This window comes from Euprymna scolopes, chromosome 6, assembly GCF_053919585.1.
Source record: "Euprymna scolopes isolate OS-2025 chromosome 6, ASM5391958v1, whole genome shotgun sequence".
Taxonomy (NCBI): domain Eukaryota; kingdom Metazoa; phylum Mollusca; class Cephalopoda; order Sepiida; family Sepiolidae; genus Euprymna; species Euprymna scolopes.
Window position 1 is genome coordinate 162,149,527 of NC_136487.1, and position 19,591 is coordinate 162,169,117.

The window sequence follows — 19,591 nt, forward strand, 5'->3', positions numbered from 1 at the left end:
TTGGATCTATAATAAATACAAAATCTGCTTGAATTAAGATATATTTAAGCCTATTTTTTGACTGAGACACGCCAGGGGGACAGAAGCATTACTATATTGGGTAAGATATATAATAATCAATAAAGACACATGCATGGACTTGGAGTCTACATTCGTAACACCCTCCCGATGACTAAACTAGAATCAGATGACCAGGCCTTCATGTGCTTTAAACTAACTTTACAACGTAGCATTAGCTACCTATATTTTCTTAATCACTCTCCCTTGATCTCGGACTGTACTCTAATCAATCATGTTTCTGATAGCATACATGTAGTACTCTCCCTAGACACTAGCGCCCAAATACACTAGTGCCCAAATACAATAATTGGCTTGACACAGCTGGTAGCATCATCCCTAACTTTTCCATATGTGATTCCTTGACTCAGTAACATTCCCGACCCATCTCCCAGATTATCAGGACCAGCAAGCCTCACTTCTGGATCTATTTTTGACAACAGTTCCTGAGTATTATGTAACAAATGTCCATTACCCACTCGGAAATGCTGATCATGCGGTTATAATGATAGACATCGCTCTAAACTTTCGACCCCAAGTTGAAGGTACTACGATAAAGCTGACTGGGATGCCATTAGAGATCGCATCAGAGTTGTCCCATGGGGAAATATCTTTTCTCTTCCTGTAGAACAGTGCACAAATGAGGCCACTGAATCGTTCGAAGCAGCAGTTGAAGCACATGTTCCCACACAGAAGTTTTATAGCAAGTTTACTTCTCAATTGGGCCCTGTCGGTGGGGCATTAGAATACACCGACTGCCCCCCTGCAGAGGGTAAAAGTCCCTCAATGGGGGTTCTGGATATGACCTTAAACTATATCCAGTGGTGAGGCCTCAGCTTGTGGGCTTTGGGGAGTGTGGAGCCACCCTTTAATTACCATTGCTCCCAGGTCCACTCTGACCCGGAGTGGTAGTACCTGTTAGGGTCCCAACTATGGGTTAAATAGAAACTGACTTGAAAACAACAAATATATTCTATTAAAATTTTTTTCTTCAAAATCTTTGGATTCGGCATTAAATAACCCGAAAAGGGTTGATATGCCGTAAAACAAAAACAACCAACCAACCAACACTTCTCAATTGTCGTATGTCTAAACAATTTTGTCACTGCACCTAACGTGATGTACAACATCGCTGCCGTTCAAATTAAGGTTAGTCATTACAAGGTGTATGATGATTTTGCAAAAATATCAATAAAAAAAAGTGACCCCCTCCTTGTAAAAAACGGTCCAGTTGAGGATGAAAGAATTAATGTTTTGGGCCAATTTTCTGGATATTTGTTGGCTGAGAGTCTGAGCTTTCAAATGACACCAATTTTGTCAGTGTTGGTCGTATGTGTCGAAAATTTTAGCGAGACATACAAACATACATACATACATACTAACAAACAGGTGAGATTTATATAATAGAAGATAAATATGAAATCTGCATAAATTAAAATATCATATTTACGTGTCGTATTTTACAACAGGGCAACGCCGGGTGACTTGCTAGTATATATATATATGTATATATGGTAATTTATAAAAATATATGGTAATTAAGGAATCTTCTGTGTTTTATCTCCATAAGGAATCGTTAGGCTAAAATGCATTTTTTTCTTTACAGAGATGAAACACGGAAGATTCTGTGTAGCGTAATCAACATATATTTTCCAAACTTAATAGCTCTGCTCACATATTGAGCACTGTTGAAGTAAATACTGAAAATCAAGACATAAAATATTATATCTCATAACATTTAATGTAGACACCTAAAGCGTGTCAGAAAGTTGTTTCAAATTTCCGTTCTGTGTGTGTGTGTGTGTGTGTGTGTGTGTATATGTGTTTATGTATGTGTGTGTGTGACTTTTGGGTGGCGATATTCACTGATGATAGAGCAACAAGTTTAAAAGAATTTCAGCATCTCTCAGTCTTCTCCGATGAGCATTGTTGATGTCAAGAAGGAACTCTGAATTTCTGTTCACTGCTTTTTAGGCTTGTGGAATGTTATCTTTGAAGTTTGAAATGATTTTTATTGGAAAATATTTTCAGTTCACAGTGTTGAAGAGAACGAATCTTAACCAAGCAGAGAAAGAAAAAGGATAGCAATTAAAACCATTTGCCTTTCAGCATTCATCCAAATCTCCTCTTGATGTAAAAATCTGATGTGTCTCGGACATGATTGCAAGGAGGAACACCAGCAGGAACGCATTCTTGCGGCTTGAGATTTTGAATATACTTACTTTCTGGCTTGTCATACCTGAAACCAGCTCTCAGTCATATGGCCGAGTTTATAAAAGGTTAAACCCGCAACTCTCTCTCTCTTTCCTATCAGGCACTTGAGTTTGCAATATCTCCGTGTGGGACGCCACACAACCCACCCTAGTCTTTGGGCCTGGGGTTCGACTAAGACATGAATACAAATAATCCAGCATATCTACCAACGCACACAAACTTCAATGCAGTATACACACACAAACTCTCTTTCTCATCCTACAGGGTTGTCTCTAATCTTTATTTCCATTTCGTAATACACACTTCTGCTACTAACTTCCAGGAGACCATCATATCTACAAATGATAACTTCAACACACACTCATGAACTCTTTTCAACAGGCCTGTATAACGTCTTTTCTTAAAAGAACCTTTGAATACATAAAATGAAATCAAGTGTTAGCCCATTAAAACCAAAACCTTCTTCCTGTGTCGTGGCATGTTCATGCCGTAGATGTTCTCTATAGATAGATAAAAGAGCTGGTTCACGGAGTCCAATAGTACTGTTAAGATCCATTGCCGCCTCTGGCTCTCTTTCCGTCAGTTTCTCCAAGATGTGCCGTTTCATGCCCTCTTTTTTGCACGATAGGTGTTCAACATTTCCTTGATGGTCCACATCAGCAAGTGATCGAACTTCATTCACAATCTCTCTTTCTCATCCTACAGGGCTTTCTCTAATCTTTCGTGATACACACTCTAGTGATATGATGGAACTATTTTCATACGCGAGACAACAATATCGTCAGCAATTCCTACTGCGCCATACACTTGTTCAAGTATCTGGTCTATCTTCATTCGGAAAATATCTGAACAATTTTCTTCTTTTCTATCTAGTAAGGGAGATGTAGTGATATCATGGAACTATTTTCATACGCGTAATATCTGTAACCCCTTGGTGTTCGAATATAGACTCCGTGCTTGGGCATGGGCTGACTACCATACCTTCTTTTACCCTCAGATATATACATATATATATATATATATATATATATATATATATATTAGTGATGCGATGATTCCAATATTTTTCCCAATTCTGATACAATTACCGATTCAGTACTAAACTCCCAATTCCGATACAATTTCTGGTTCCAATTCTTTATAAATCTCTAAATATTTAACTATAAAATTGTTATTTTGTCCCAATTACTGCAAAAACATATCTTAAATGTGCATGTATTTTCTCAGACGTAAAAACACACTTGTGAGGAGGTGATCTAGAGATTTTAGTTTTACTGGAAGTTTAAATCAGTAAATATTTATGATTTTATTATTACTACAAACAGTGGAAGATGGTTCTTAAACCAAAATCAAATATAAAAGATAATAAAAGGAATTGGTTTTGGCATCAGAAAATAGGCGCTAATTTTTCCAATTCTGATACCCCAAAAAGCTACAAATTTTCCGATTCCTGATTTCGATTAATCACCCCAAAATTTACATATATATATATATGTTATCCACATACAGTACTGTTTTGTTGTATCACAACTCATCAGTGTGGCTAGACATACACCTTTCCCCATCGATCGAACCTACAATCGTTGCATTGACAGTCAGCAGCCCTCATTATCAGACCATGAATCAGTGCCGTAAATATTTCTCTTCGAGTGTGTATTAAATCCACACCTACCTATCGCAACAGTGCTATAACCATCAGTTTGTTTACAAACAAATTAATAGTGGGCGTCGCTTAATATATATAATGGAAATTCAATTAACTTTCTTGAAGTTATATATTTGGATTTTACCGTCACTGGATTATTTATCTTCCACCAGACTATCCATTCATGTGTAATCACCTTTTTCTTCACCATATTCTCTCTGCTTCACTTTTTTTGTTATCAAGTAAGATCTTTGACTTACTTGTTGTTTCATCAAATACTTTTGCATGCAAAATCCGATCCCACATTTTGCTAATACCTACCCTCTGATGAGAAGGAAAGTATTTATTTGAAACTCCGCGGATTAAGGACTATCCACTTATCTAGTGTTTCCTTTTCAGATTAAATATGTTTTTAACTCATTTCAAAGTGTTTTTTAACATGTTTTATTAACTGTTTGCTCGTATATATATATATATAAAATATATTTTAGTCATCGACATACAGACCTGTTTCGTTGTTTCACAACTCATCAGTGCCGCTAGACTAACACCTCTCCCAAGCCGAGGATCGAACCTAGAACCGTCGTGATGACAGTCGGCAGTTCTACCCCTTGACTACGGAATCAGTGGCCGAAATTAACCTGTCCGAACGATTATTTAAATAAACATCCGTCCGCTACTCGTAGAGGGCTCAAACGTTTGTTTGTAAACAAATCGCGAGCTTCGCGACATATATATATATATATATATATATATATATATATATATATATATAAACCTTTAGTTCTATAATGATATGTCTTTGTTAGATTATACCACACCTCAATACAACAACCACGCATCTTTATTTCACACACACTTCTACTAACAGCCAGGAGACAAATAATTCATCATATCTACATCTCCACCCACCACGGAGCCCAATTTAATGGGAAATATGAAGAGGAGATCCATTCGCCATTGTAGGACAGAGATAGAGGGGTGGTATACTCGTATTTGAAGGGGTCCATGAGCGCTTGTTCTTCCTTCTTGTTTCACTACCCAAGAAAATAGTAAGTCAGGGGAGTATATTGATAAAAAAGCAAGATGGCCGACCTGAAAGATAGTGTTAATGAATTCAGCGCAAAGCAACTTAAACAGTAGAATACAGTTATCTTTCCCTGAGTTTGAACTTCTAAAGGATTAATTTACAGTGAAAAACAGCAACTTTGAAAAATTCTGTTTTTACTCATAATTATTTTTCTACTCGACCATTTTTAGTAATTTTTGGAATTTATACTAATTTCGGCATTACACGTAAGTATGTAATGTTTTTCTCTGAAAAACATTTTTTCGAAGAGACACTATAGTAAAGTTGCACCTTACATTTTACCTAGTGTTTTATCCGTTATGCTATGGGTCCTTGCAAACAAAACATTAAAATAACACTCAAGATGAGAACAGTAATACAAATAATCTTAATACAACGGCCAAGCATTTTTATTTTACACACACTTCTACTAACATCCAGGAGACAAATAATTCATCATATCTACGGGCCATAACTTCAACACACACTCATGAACTCTTTTCAACAGGCCTGTATAACGTCTTTTCTTAAAAGAGCCTTTGGATAGAAATTCCAATCATAATGAAATCAAGTATTAGCCCCCAGGACGGAATTAGCTCCCTTGATTTCTTAAAACTAGCCAAAGTAAAATACTACAAAAAAAAAAAAATATATATATATATATATATATATACGTATATCAACATAAAAAAAAATCCAATCTGGCGTAATGGAAAAATAAAAAGGTATCTGCAGCTTCTCTTCCAATTTTCGGATTTTAATCATGTCAAATCACACTTCAATTCCTTTTGACGGATTGATTGTTGCTATTTCTTCTGATGAATTAAGGGCATAATAGATTCACTGATTGATATAATAATTAAGTGATTGATTTTGCACTACGAAACAGATACTGTCAAGAATTGTATAAGTCAACTGAATTAAAGGAATAAATTATAAGATCGTCAACATCATGAATTTTGGAATATAACTTTTTGTCATTTATTCTCTATATTGCTCTGTAATTACATTGAGCTTCTTAAATAAGGATTGATATATATTATAAGAAAATATATTTCTACAGAAATATATATATATATATATATATATATATGGAGAGTTAAAAGTATTAGAGAAATTCTTTTAAGAAGAGACTTATCGGAATAACGTAAAGCTCAACAAATTGGGATAGAGCTTATATAGAAGATAAAGAATATAAGAACAACAATATAACATATATTGTAATGCCTATAGATTAAATCGTTTTTTTTTTTTTTTTTAAGAACTCTTTTCAATGCCATCATTTCTCTAGATAAACCAACTAACGAAGATAATCAATAAAGCTAGTTTTAAATGTTAGAATGAAACCCGTCTGTCTTCATTTCTAGAGAAGAAAGAAGTGAAAAGGAAAGAAAGGTAAAGCGAACGAACACAGAAAAAAAAAAAAAAGGAGTAGCTTATTATGTTCGTTCGTCTCATCTCATACAGCAATTTCTAATCTGCCACAATTTCCCTTTTAATTTTGTAAGGTTATTATCATAAAACCATATCACATTGTGACATTCGAACACACCCATTGGTGGTATGGCTTCATTCATTCACTTTGACTAGTCTTAAGATAACATTTATTATATAGTTTTTCCATACGCATGTGCATATTTTCATGATGGAGGTTTACTCATCAAGCATGAGTGAAATACTTTCCCTGTGGCTTATTTTATCCTCCTCTATAAAACATGCCACACCTCTTGCTTCTTCTTATTCTGCTTTTTTTGAGGTGAAGTTGCTTGCAGTGTTACTACAAAATCATATTAATTCTGACAACAGCAATATCATCATCCCTAACATGCATAAACTCATCTCATCATATTTGTGTAACAACAGGGAGGTGCTATGCACGATCCTGCATCGCACGTTCATAAATGTAATCCCTCTGCAGGTAAGTCATGCGCAGGGGCAAAAAGATTTGCACTAACCCAGTGGCACACTTTTTTTTTTTTATTATTCAATTTGAAGTTGGGGGCTACTATCGGGAACATAAGCTGCAGGGATATTTAGAAATGAAATTGAGCAGCAAGATGTCTGTTCACGTTACACTTGAACTTCTGCATGTCAGTACAGTTGTGAAAGCAGAATCCTGGAAAGGAGTTCGAAAGTCTAGCAGTTCTGAGGAAGAAACTATTTGAGTAGAAGGCTTTCTTACACCTAGGGTCTCTACTGTGTAGGGATGGGATTTAGCTGCTTATTGGATTTGTCAGAGGTATTTACGTTGAGGGGGTACAAGTGGCTGTAGTTCGTCAGAGCATTCACCATTAAAATACTTGCAGAACAGGCAGAGGGATGCAACATTTCATCAATGGGACAGAGGCTGAAGCTTAGAGGACAACTCACTTTTGAATCCTGCCCAGGAGTGAGAGACAAGTAGCAGATGCACTAGCTCAAATGAGACAACAGTACTCCATACACGGGCGAATGGTGGCCTTATAGAAGTACAGGGTACTTTCAGGTATAAGTAGCTTTCTAGCATGGTAGAGAGAGCCCACCTTCTATGCAGCAGCCTTGGCAATGCTCTCAATATATCTGTTCCAGCTCATGTTCCCAATGAACAGTAGGCCAAGGTATTTAAAAGAAGTACTTTCAGCTAATGTGTTTTTGGTCATTAGTGGTAGAGAAGGTTTCTTGTAATTATTGAAGGAAACAAGCTATCATGGCAGCATTGAATGCGACCATCCATTTTTGTCCTCATTCCACTACAGATTGAAGGTCTTTCTCTAGTGTTTCTTTCATTTCCTTAGATATGTATTAATTTGTTTTCCCCTGATGCCTGTTATACAGGTGTCATCAGCAAATATACCCATCTTAGAGAAAATTTTTATCTGGCAGATCATTTATGAATATTACTTTGTTGAGGGATGGACCCCTCAAAATGTAACCTGACACTCACTGGTCACTGGAAATTACCTCTCTCATGTCCAGAACGCACAAAAAATGCATAACCCTAAGTCTGTGTGGCAATACCTTAAACATGTTGGCTGGCTGTCTGTTATCTGACATTGTAGTTAAATCCTTCTTCTACAGGTACTGTGGTGCTGGCTAATCTTCTCTCTGACAAACAGTATATATATATATATATATATATATATATATATATATATATATATATATATATATATATATATATATACAGGGTGGAACAATAAATTTGTTGCCCATAAAGAAAACATAACTACAGCTTTATTTTAAAACTTTTATTGAAAAAATCGAATCAGGTAACTTGATTATGTAGTAGAGCTGGCATCTATTCAGTATAGCCGCCTTCAGCCTCAATCACTATCTTGATATGGGTCGGGAACTGAAAGCATGCCTTTTCCACAAGCGCCGGCAGGAGTTTGACGAATATTCTGCTGCCTTTGGTGTTGTGGGAGGTCATTTTGCTAATGTTCTTGATGTATGACCAAACAAAGTAGTCCAGTGGGTTGAGGCCGGGGAAGGAGGGAGGCCAGTGAGAGAAGAGTACAAAGTCATAACACTCCTGAAGCAAGGCCTAGGCCTCTTTGGACTTGTAAGCTGGTGCTGAGTCCTGCTGCCACAGCCAGCATCTGCCAGGGTCTTCAGCATACCCAGGTATACTTTGGTGTTGATTTTCAAGCTGACTTTGAAGATGTGAGGTGGCATGATGTGGCCCTCACTTGAAACCACACCAAGGACCATAACCGTGTCCGGAAACTTCATTGAGCTGTGCCCTCAAGCATTGACCTGTCCAGATTTGCCTTTTGAGGGTGCTGTCAAGGGTCCTGTTGCCATAACTTGGATCAGTGGTGAGCATGAGTTGTACAGTGGTGATCTCCGCAGTCCGCACTCACTTGCTGAACATTGTGTCACTTTCAGACATGATCGAAAGCTCCGATAGCTCTTTGAATTTGTACGCAACTGGCCAACTAGTAGATGGTCTGCAACAAAAAAAGAAAACCAGTTTTCATCAAACAGAAATGGAATCATGTCGTCTTTTCTAGGACAACAATTTTATCATTCTACACTGTATGTGAAACTTGAGAAATGCAAGATGTGCATCTGTAGATAAGTAAATGAAATATGGACAGAAAAACAGCAATAAAACGGTTTATTTCAACAGCAGAAAGTTGGACAATGTCCGAGTGAGGAAAATGGAAGAATTGAAAGTTCTTTTGGGCTGTCAAAGGTCAGCCAGCCGTTATCTTCAGGTGAAGATCGTCTACACTGGAATGTCCAGTGAAGAGGGACAGAAGAGAGAGAGAGAGAGAGAGAGAGAGAGAGAGAGAGATTTCTTCGATGCTTGCTGGGCTCTCTCTGCTGGTCAATTGTGATTCATGAAGGGACTAAAGAAGTTCCTTAGGGGACAGATGAAATCAATGCACCCTGCAAGCTGATTGGTCAGTGTGTGGTCAAATCACTTAGAATGAACACTGATTCACAAGAGAAAAGAAACCGCTGTATTATAAAATTCAGGTTTGTTTTACTGTACACATAGATTCGAAAAAGTTGTCACAAAACAAATATAGAACAAATAAATGTTATCAAGGCATACAGTGTTTACCGATGTATTGGAAAATTTAAAATGGCGGCTGATCTCTCTCTGAGATGGTAAGTTTGGGAAAATAAGTTATAAATAAAAAAACAGTCAAAATACTGTTAAAAGCCCGCTGAACACATGTCAGCCTATGTCACGGTAACATATATTGAGAGAGTTTCTAAAAGTATTTTGTCTGGTTTTTTATTTATAACTCATTGTCCCAAACTTACCGCCTCAGAGAGAGAGTCGGCCGCCATTTTAAATTTTTCAATACATTGGCAAACTGTATGTTTTTCGAGCTGAATAAACATGTTACATTAAATATAAACACTAAAAACATATCCAGTTAGGTAGAAAAGTAACTCATCTTGCCTTTGATAACATTTACAAAGACATCTACAAAAGTTGTAGATGGCCTATGCCCCTGCAGGGGCTCAAGGGCTATAGATGGATGGATTAAAATTTCTACACTGAAGATGAGAACAGTAGTCCGAAAATTCCAAATAATACAAATAATCTTGAAAAAATTATGTGCCGGTAAATGAAAATTTATTTTTGAAAAGTTTTAAACATATGACAATCATGATGGAGTTAAAAATAAATATTTGGAATTTCTAAGTTCTGATAATATTTGTCTCTCTCCCATTCTGAGAAATGTGACACAAGAGTTGGAAAGGAGGATTGAAGAATCAGCACCACCGAAGAGGCACAATCTGACCTGCAAAAATGCTGTAACATGGTACACACATTTACTCACTTGTTAACAGGTAGACACTTGGGACCCAATACATTGTAGACTCAGTCACAAAAGACAACTTACTGTTTCAGGTTTTAGGAAAAGGCCTTTAATCCGCCTTCTCCAGCCACACGTGACTTCATCCACATTGTAATCCTCTCACTGTGCACATGTTCATCTTTTTATATTTTTTTCTTTTCTTCCTCACCATGACATCACTTCACACACAGCTCGGCATTTGCATACAGCCACCATTAGCGCATCAGTGCTCTGTTACAATGCCTGGACAGCACCATTGGCATACTCCAGTAGGGGAACCTAACTGCTCAAAGAGAGAAGGCAAAGCCAGAAAGGGTGGACATCATTCATTTATTGTTGGCATTCACTTTCCTGATGTCTTTCTAGTTAGAATTCTTTTTAGAAAGACATTGTGTACTTACGAAAGGGACCACATGAAGGTTGCCAACATCCCTATGTGAAAGTGAGCCTGTGGAATGAACTGGATTACAACTTAGCACACCCAACTTGTTAGCCAGTATTGTTAACCACAGCCACCATTAACTCCTTGCTGCAGCTGCTGTTTTTAAGTTGGACTTGTGCATATAGCTCACAAAGATCGTGGCTCGAGATTTTCTGGTCTGGATAATGTTCTCGTTGGTCATGTCACTAATAAAATGTTTTCATTAACAACATTGCTACTTTTATTCCATTGATTCCATACCTAACACGCAATTGTGTGTCACACGCAGTGGCAGAGACGACAAGAGGACAATGGATTCTGATGTTGACTCCTCCTGGATTTTCGCCAGAACCCCTAATACTTCCACTACTCCTACTATGATGAGGGAGAGTTGAATTTTAAGAACGTACTGTTGCTGCTACTTTTTATTTTTTCGAGGTCACCACTTATTAAGTCTTGGAGGGCACTCTAGGATAAGGGCTACGTGTTAGATAGATGGTGACACAACATGATCAGTTATGGTGGAATTAGACAGGGCTGATTAATTTAAAAGGAGTGCTCAATAGGAATTGACTCATATTAGATTTGAAGATGACCATGCTATAGTTAGCTGGGAAGCAAACACAGAGTATTGTGTGCCAGAGACGGACAGTTCTAGGAAAGAAACTCAGCTCATGGAATTTCTGTTAAGTTAAAGGCACAGGTAAAGAGCGAGGGAAGTGGTTGACGGTTGTTGTAGCTAGGCGAATATTTTCGTTGTGAACGTTTTACAGGGAGGGACCATAGATTGGAGCTCAGTCGAGCACCTACCATAAAAGTAATGATAGAGCAGAAATAGACTCACCATGTCTTCCATGAGAAAAAGAAAGTAAGGAGGTGAGAAGTTCTGTGCCCACTAAGTTTCAAAAATAGTTCTGTACAATATCAAGGCAGGAAAGGCTACTCTTAGGAACTCTACCCAAGATGTGGCAATAGTACTCCATTTTAGGACATATTTTACTCTTGTAAAGGTCGAGGATTGCGTCAGGAAGTAGGATAATTTCTGGTGTGGTAGTACAATCCCAAAATTTTTCTAGTGATTTTGGCAATGGATCTGATGTAGGCCTTCCATTTCAGGTCAGGAGTAAAGATTAAATCAATTTCTTACCCCATTGCATTTAAGCCATATTAGTAGGTAATTGTTACGGCTTTACCTTATCATGTATTTCTTCATTTCTTTTTCTCTCTTACTTTTCTTTCTGCTCTGCTCTAAGTAAATCTGTTAATCTATTCCACAAATCCCAAAACTCCATCATGAAAAGTTTCCAGAAAAAATACCCGATTAAACCCAGATCTTCAAACATAGACCCCACTACCATATCTCCTTCTTCAGCATCAGGGGTCTATGTTCTTACCTTCCAGAGATTGAAATCCAATTACAGGAGACTAAACCAGACCTGTTATTCCTAAGCAAAACTGACATTGGACAGACCATTTCCCTAGATGAGTTCGTAATTAAAGGATACTCTATCTTAACTTCTAAATCTGACCCCCAAGATCGCCATGGACATGGAATATGTGCCTACATTAAAGATGGCTTTCCATGTGGTAGGGACATCTCCAGAGAAGATCCTAAATTACCCTATATGTGCTTCTGGGTTGCATTTGCTCACACTACTGCGTTTACATTTGCTCTCTATCGCCCCCACAACAGCAGAGTTACCATCTTTAAGAGCATATTTGAGAAAATTGACCACATCCTGTCTGCTCATCCTTTGGCTAACATTCATGTGTGTGGAGACTTCAATGTTCACAATGTGGAATGGTTAGTCCACTCAAACAAGACTGATGATGAGGGGAGGTTCTGTCACGATTTCTCCATTGCTTATGACCTCACTCAAATTGTTCATGAACCCATCTGTGTGCCTGACACTGACGGCCAGTATGAAAGTCTCCTAGACCTTTTTCTCATAACTTGCCCTGAACTATGTTCAGCTTCCATTCTATCTCCACTGGGATCTTCCAACCACTCTGTTGTATCAGTAAAGATAAAAATGAAATGTAATAAGTCCTCAGACATACCTCTCCATCGTACAGTATATCCATACTCTATGGCTGATTGGGTTAGCTTCCGTACATTTATATCAGATCTACCTCTCCATCTCACGTTTAAAAAGAATGTGTCCTCTATAGTATCAGATCTGACGGAATGGTTAATTTTAGGTATAGACCGCTTCATACCCTCGAAAAAATTCCAGCAAAAACCTAACAGCTAGCTATGGTTCTCTCCAGAATGTGCTGCTGCCATTGCACACAGAAATCACTTTTTCCATTGCTTTCAATGTAATAGATGTAGTGAGATTAAAGCTAATAGATGTATGGAAACTAAAGCCGCTTTCAGGACTGTAAAAAGTAATAAAGAATGCAAGAGAGTTGTATGCTCAGTCCATCAAGTCAAAAGTAGCTGAACAGCGGCTTGGTTCCCATCAGTTTTGGCAAATAGCGAACAGGATCCTAAACAGAAGCATGTGTTCTATCTCAATTATCATCAATGGACCTGAGGTAATCTCGTCAGCATCAGACAAAGCCAAACTCTTTGCCAAGAACTTTGCAGCTAATTCTACCCTATGCAGCCAAGGCCATCAACTCTCAGTATTTCCTCCTGTATTAGAAAACACACTATATGACATACAAATATCCATACTTACAAAGCTGTTTAAGCATTGTCTTAAGGAGAATTGCTTCCCAATACCCTAGAAAAGCTTATCAGTATGCCCTGTATTTGAGAATACAGGTGATCGGTCATCTCCCTCTGGTGCAGGCCAATAAGTCTCCTGTGCGCCATGTGTAAGTTGTTGGAATCTGTGTTAAATAGAGAAGTAATCAACCATCTCAGAAAATAACCTTGTTAGTGACATGTAATATGGTTTCAGTTCTGCTAGATCTACAGCAGATATGTTTACAGTTATATCTCATAGGATTAGCAAATCTCTTGATAGAGGTTTCCTTTCTAGGGCAATTGCTCTTGACATATCAAAGGGCTTTGATAGGGTATAACATAAAGCTTTACTTCACAAGCTCTCCAGTTATGGTATAGCTGGAAATGTCTTTTCAGTAATTAAATCATTTCTCTCTGATAGGTTCATAAGAGTAGTGGTTGATGGGCAGAAATCAGAAGCTCCCAGTCTTCCTGATCTACATCAATGATCTTCCAAATCACATCCTTACATCATTCATAAACATTTAAGCTGACAACACTACCATCTATGGCAGCACATCAAAGGCTGTAAACAACCAAGTTCTCTTTAATTCTCTCTCCTCTGGTCTTGAGCACATAGTAGAATGGGCAAAGAGGTGGCTGGTTAATTTTAAGGCATCTAAAACCAAGCTTCTATCTTTACATCATTAACGTTCTGATCCCCATCTGACGTCAATTGAAATGAATGGGTCTTGTCTTGGGGAGGTTCCATATTTTGACAAGCTTCTTGGCTTGACCTTTACTCCTGTTGTCAAGGTCGCTGGAAAAATGGTGGGATCCTTCTATCAATCCAGTAGATATCTCACCGCTGATGCAATTCTCTATCTATATAAGAGCCAGGTATGTCCAAGGATGGAGTACTGTTGCCAAATCTTGGCAGGAGCTGCTAGAAATTTCTTATCCTGCATTGACAGAGTTCAAAATAGACTTCGTAGACTAGTAGGGATGCCGTTCTCTCTTCCCTACAACCTCTTTCTCAAAGAGGAGATGTTGCGAGCATGTCTCTGTTTTATCGTTATTTTCATGGCAAGTGCTCGTCTGAATTCCAACCTATGGTCCCCCCTCGCCAAACTTTCATGAGAAACACTCATCTTTCTGAAAACACTATTAATAATTTCTCCCACTCTTTACCCTGTGGAACTGTCTTCCATTTGCTTGCTTTCCAGCTGACCACAATATGGTCATCTTCAAGTCCAAAGTAAACAAGTTCTTGATGAGCTGTTCCCCTTAAGTCATCCAATTTACCAAATTTCTACTACTAACGATTACTATGATATTGTCCCATTGACTACAGTTCGCTCTTTAACCATTATCCTCGAATGGCCTCTGGGCCTTGATAAGTGGTGACTTTTATGTAAAAAAAAATTTTTTTTTACCCCATTAAAACAATGTTTTACCCCATTACACCAGATTGCATTAAAGCAATTTCTTATTCCATTGCACCACATGCACCAAATTGGAGGAAGAAAGAATCAGAAAGATCCTTTTCCTAGTGTAGGCCTTTCAAGTGTTGCCATAGGTGGTAGTATTTTCTGCATAGAAATTTGGAAGATCATTGATAAAGATCAAGAAGAGAGTTAGGCCCAGGATGGATCCCTTAGACACGCAGCGTTAATACAGTGAACTACTTTAATAAACTTTTCAGAGAGATAGAATTTTATGGTAGAGAGAGCATTTCCAGCTATTCCTTGGCTGGAAATTATGAAGTAGACCTTTATGCCAAACCCTTTCAAATGTCTTAGATATGTCAAGAAGCCATCATCAATAGATTTACTGATCTTGTGTGATATTACCGTCAGTACATCATCTGTTGATCTCTCAGAATGAAAACCATATTGCATGTCACTGAATAGGTTGATTTTGCTAGGGTGGTGACAACTTCTCTATTTATCATAGACTCAAGCAACTTGCTCATGATGTACGGGAAGCTGTCTGGTTTGTATTGGGATGCAGAAGAGCAATTCCCTGTATTTTAAAATACTGGACAGATTGATGAGGTTTTCAAAAGTGTTGGGAAGCATCTTTTCTTCAGGCAATGTTTTAACTACTGCGCGAGCCTTTTCAAGTCTCACACAAAAACACGTTCACATTTCAAGCTATATTACTTGTCGCATACATACACGCACACAAACATACGCGCCCACGTCCACACACGTACATATATTCACGTTCGCGTACATACACTCACATTCACGTGTATATACACACACGCTAACGTACACACATGTACTCACACACGCGCACATGTACGCACACAAGGACAACGTCACTTCCCCTTCAAAGGAAATACACACATGCGCAAAAGACCACCGGAAACAAGTATAAAAGAAAGAGCAATAAGCGGCTTCTTTCGTTTCGGCAGGTGCGCGCGCGTGCCTCACACCACTTGCTACTATGTGGGACAAAAAGCTAACAGACCGTACATACACTTTATACGTTTTCTCTCTCCATGAACTGGATTGACATTCTCACTCTTTCTCTCTATATATATACAACTGGTCCCTGAGAACACCTTCGCGTAGCTGATTGCTAACTGATGTCAACCCTCTATCCTTTTCTTTGTCTACACGGTGGACTGCCATTTCTCGTTCCATTACATTACTCACTTCTCTTCCCACGCGCGAACAAACGATAGTGAGATGAACACGCATTTCCTTTTTCTTTCTACACCACCAGTCCTGCAACAAACGATGGTTATACCCGTGCGGACATGAACACATGTTATATCTTAAACATTCATTCCTTCAACAGTAAATAAATGACACGTTTATCTTATCCATCAATTGAGTTTCTGTTTCCTTCAATTCCATTCGTTTCATTATTTTCTTTTGTAATGGGATTAGGATTTATATATCCTGGTCCCCTACACTACTTTGTTAGTATAGGAGCTAGTTCCAGTTGCAGCTTTTTTGAACACAATGATTGTAATATTATCAAGGCCAGTTGGTTTGCAGGAATCAAAGTATTTCTCCTTTATTGACAAAGTATAAAAAAAAAACCTCAGTGCAAAATCAGAACAGATATTACATTTTGCATTATTTATTTGTAGAAAATATTAAAAAAAATTTACATTCAAAACAAATTAGGTATAAGGCCATCAAAAGTGTGTGGGAGGGAATGGGTGTCGTTATTCATCCTACTCTTCTCTAGAATCATCTCACTCACCACAATACCACATTTACTAGGAGAGTTCCAAAAGTAAAGCCTCCTATAGTTTTTTTGTGCTCCAGAATTTATTTTTCTACATAGTCACTAGCATTCTCAATGCATTTTTGCCAGGAATTTAAGGACGCATCTCTGCTTCTGATGAACGTCATGACAGGAGTTGATTTCTTAAGAGTCTCACACCACCAATATCTTCAACAAAGAGAGGAAACTTTCAGGTCATGAATGCGTAAGTTCAGTCATCATAACAATATAAAAAACAGGAGACACACCCTATCGGAACACCCCTCAAATTAAAGATAACCCCAAATTGATTGGCAGGTTCTTAAACTCTTTGGTGATGTCATAATTAGTGTCGAGACGTTTTAATCGGAATTGAGAATTAGATAAAATCAGAATTTTTATATCGGAATTGATATTGTGATTTCAAAAACGATTCTTCTAATTTTTAATTTTGGGGGATTTTTAGACATAATTTTAAAAACTAATACCCCCGGTTTTTTTTTGTTCCACCCAAATGGATCAAAGCAAGTTGCAAATTGCATTGTTATGATGACTGAATGTACGCATTCATGACCTGAAAATTTCATTTCTATGTTACAGATAGTGACAGTATGAGACTTTAAGAAAGTAACCTCTGTCATGTATGTGCGTCAGAAGCAAAGTTGCATCCTTGATTTCCTTGCAAAAGTGTATTGGTACCGACTATGCCGAAAAATAAATTTTGGAGCACAAAGGATATCTCATTTTAATGATACCACTCCCGTCTTCATAGGATTCAACCATTTGAGTTAAAAAATAGGAGGCTTCACTTTTGGAACGACCCTCGTACTAATGATAAAATTATAAATATTTATTCATTTTAAATTAAAATCGCCTGTTGTCTACACCATAACATGTCATACAAAATAGACAGTGGCCCAATTACGTTCTATGATTTAGTCAGAAATCTGTTGACACACTTGCTAGATTTGTCATATGTGTGAAACTCTCAAACAGGCACCAAGCATCAGCATCGCACACATAATTTAGTTACATGGAATAAACAGCAGCAAACAGCATCACTACTTGATCTGTTGACACACTTTGCACACAAATGAGTGAGAAATTCCAGCTAAACTGCTACATCATATTATCTCACATACATCACACTATTCAAATTTTTCGCTTACATAAAGCCTGACAAATCCTCACAAGGATGAAACATGGAAAATTCAGTGTAGCTTAATTACCATGTATATTTTTATAACTTACTATACATATACATCTCTCTCTCTCTCTCTCTCTCTCTCTCTCTCTATATATATATATATATATATATATATATATATATATATATATATATATATACTCGGGTTTTTTTATATTCAAAAGTAATGGACTAATGAATTCAACGAGGTTGTTAGATAGTGCTCAATAAAAAGAGCTGATAATACTTGTTTATTGTTATATAAACATGCTCACATCCCGCTGCTACAAATAGCCACTTGTTTCAATCAAACAACAGATATCATCAGGCAGCGACTTGACTATTCAAAAGTTCAATGAATAAACTGATTATTCATTGAACTTTTGAATAGTCAAGTCGCTGCCTGATGATATCTGTTGTTTGATTGAAACAAGTGGCTATTTGTAGCAGTGGGATGTGAGCATGTTTATATAACAATAAACAAGTATATATATATATATATATATATATATATATATATATATATACACACACACACAATCCCTGAATGGAGAGACAATCACAGATACTGGAAAGCAAATGGAATGCTGGGTTGAACACTATGCTGATCAAAAACGAGGAAAACGTCTGCCTTAAACCACTAACCTAATTCTAAAACAGATCCTTTGTTCGATAAAATGCATGCCCATTGGCTGATAGGATGGGGCGTGGTGGGTGGATACTAGAAAGCTGATTGGCTAACTAAAATCCTCAACATATATAAAAACGAGAAACAACCACAGAATTCACGCATAAGCCTGACGAATCCTAGAATGGATGAAACGCCGAATATTCAGTGTAGCTTAATCGCCATATATATTTTATAAATTACTACTATATATATATATATATATATATATATATATATATATATATATATATATATACACAGAGTAAGTAATTTAATTGCCATATATATTTTCAAAACTTATTACATAACTCTACTTACATATCGAGAACTGTCCAATACTAAAAATAGATACAAATAATAACATATATATATATATATATATATATATATATATATATATATATATATATATATATATATAGAGAGAGAGAGAGAGAGAGAGAGAGAGAGAGAGAGAAAATAAAAAGGAACAAACCGTATTATGTGTTCATCAACGTTTCGTCTTTATTTCGAGACTTCCTCTGGATGAAATAAAGACGAAACGTTGATGAACACATAATACGGTTTGTTCCTTTTTATTTTCTCTATTTTGTTGGAATACTATTTCCATTACTTTCATCATATATATATATATATATATATATATATATATATATATATATATATAGGTAAGTTTTCTCTTTCTAGACTTGTTTTTTTAACAGTTTTACAAAAGCAAACAAAACAAAAACAAAAGCAAAAATAAAACAAATATACAACAAATAACTGTTGCCAGAGGCAAAATAAGTTACTCTTCTACCTAGCTGGATAATATTTTTGTGTGTATCTGTTTTTACTTATTTTAAAAAGTTTTTTAATTTAAAGTAACTTCACTTAAATAACTGTAATTTATAAACTAATAATCTGGTTCGGCTCAAATTTGGACACATGCCACTTGAAGGTTAGTACTTTATAAAACATATATGGGTCTTTATTAGTGATTAGTATTATATATCAGACTCGGGACTTATTGAGTGATGTGTTACATATATATATATATGAGTTCCTTTTCTCCTGATGAGTTAAGAGTGGAATAAATTCAAGAATTAACCTACAGGGTGAAACGCTAAAATCATCGCCCT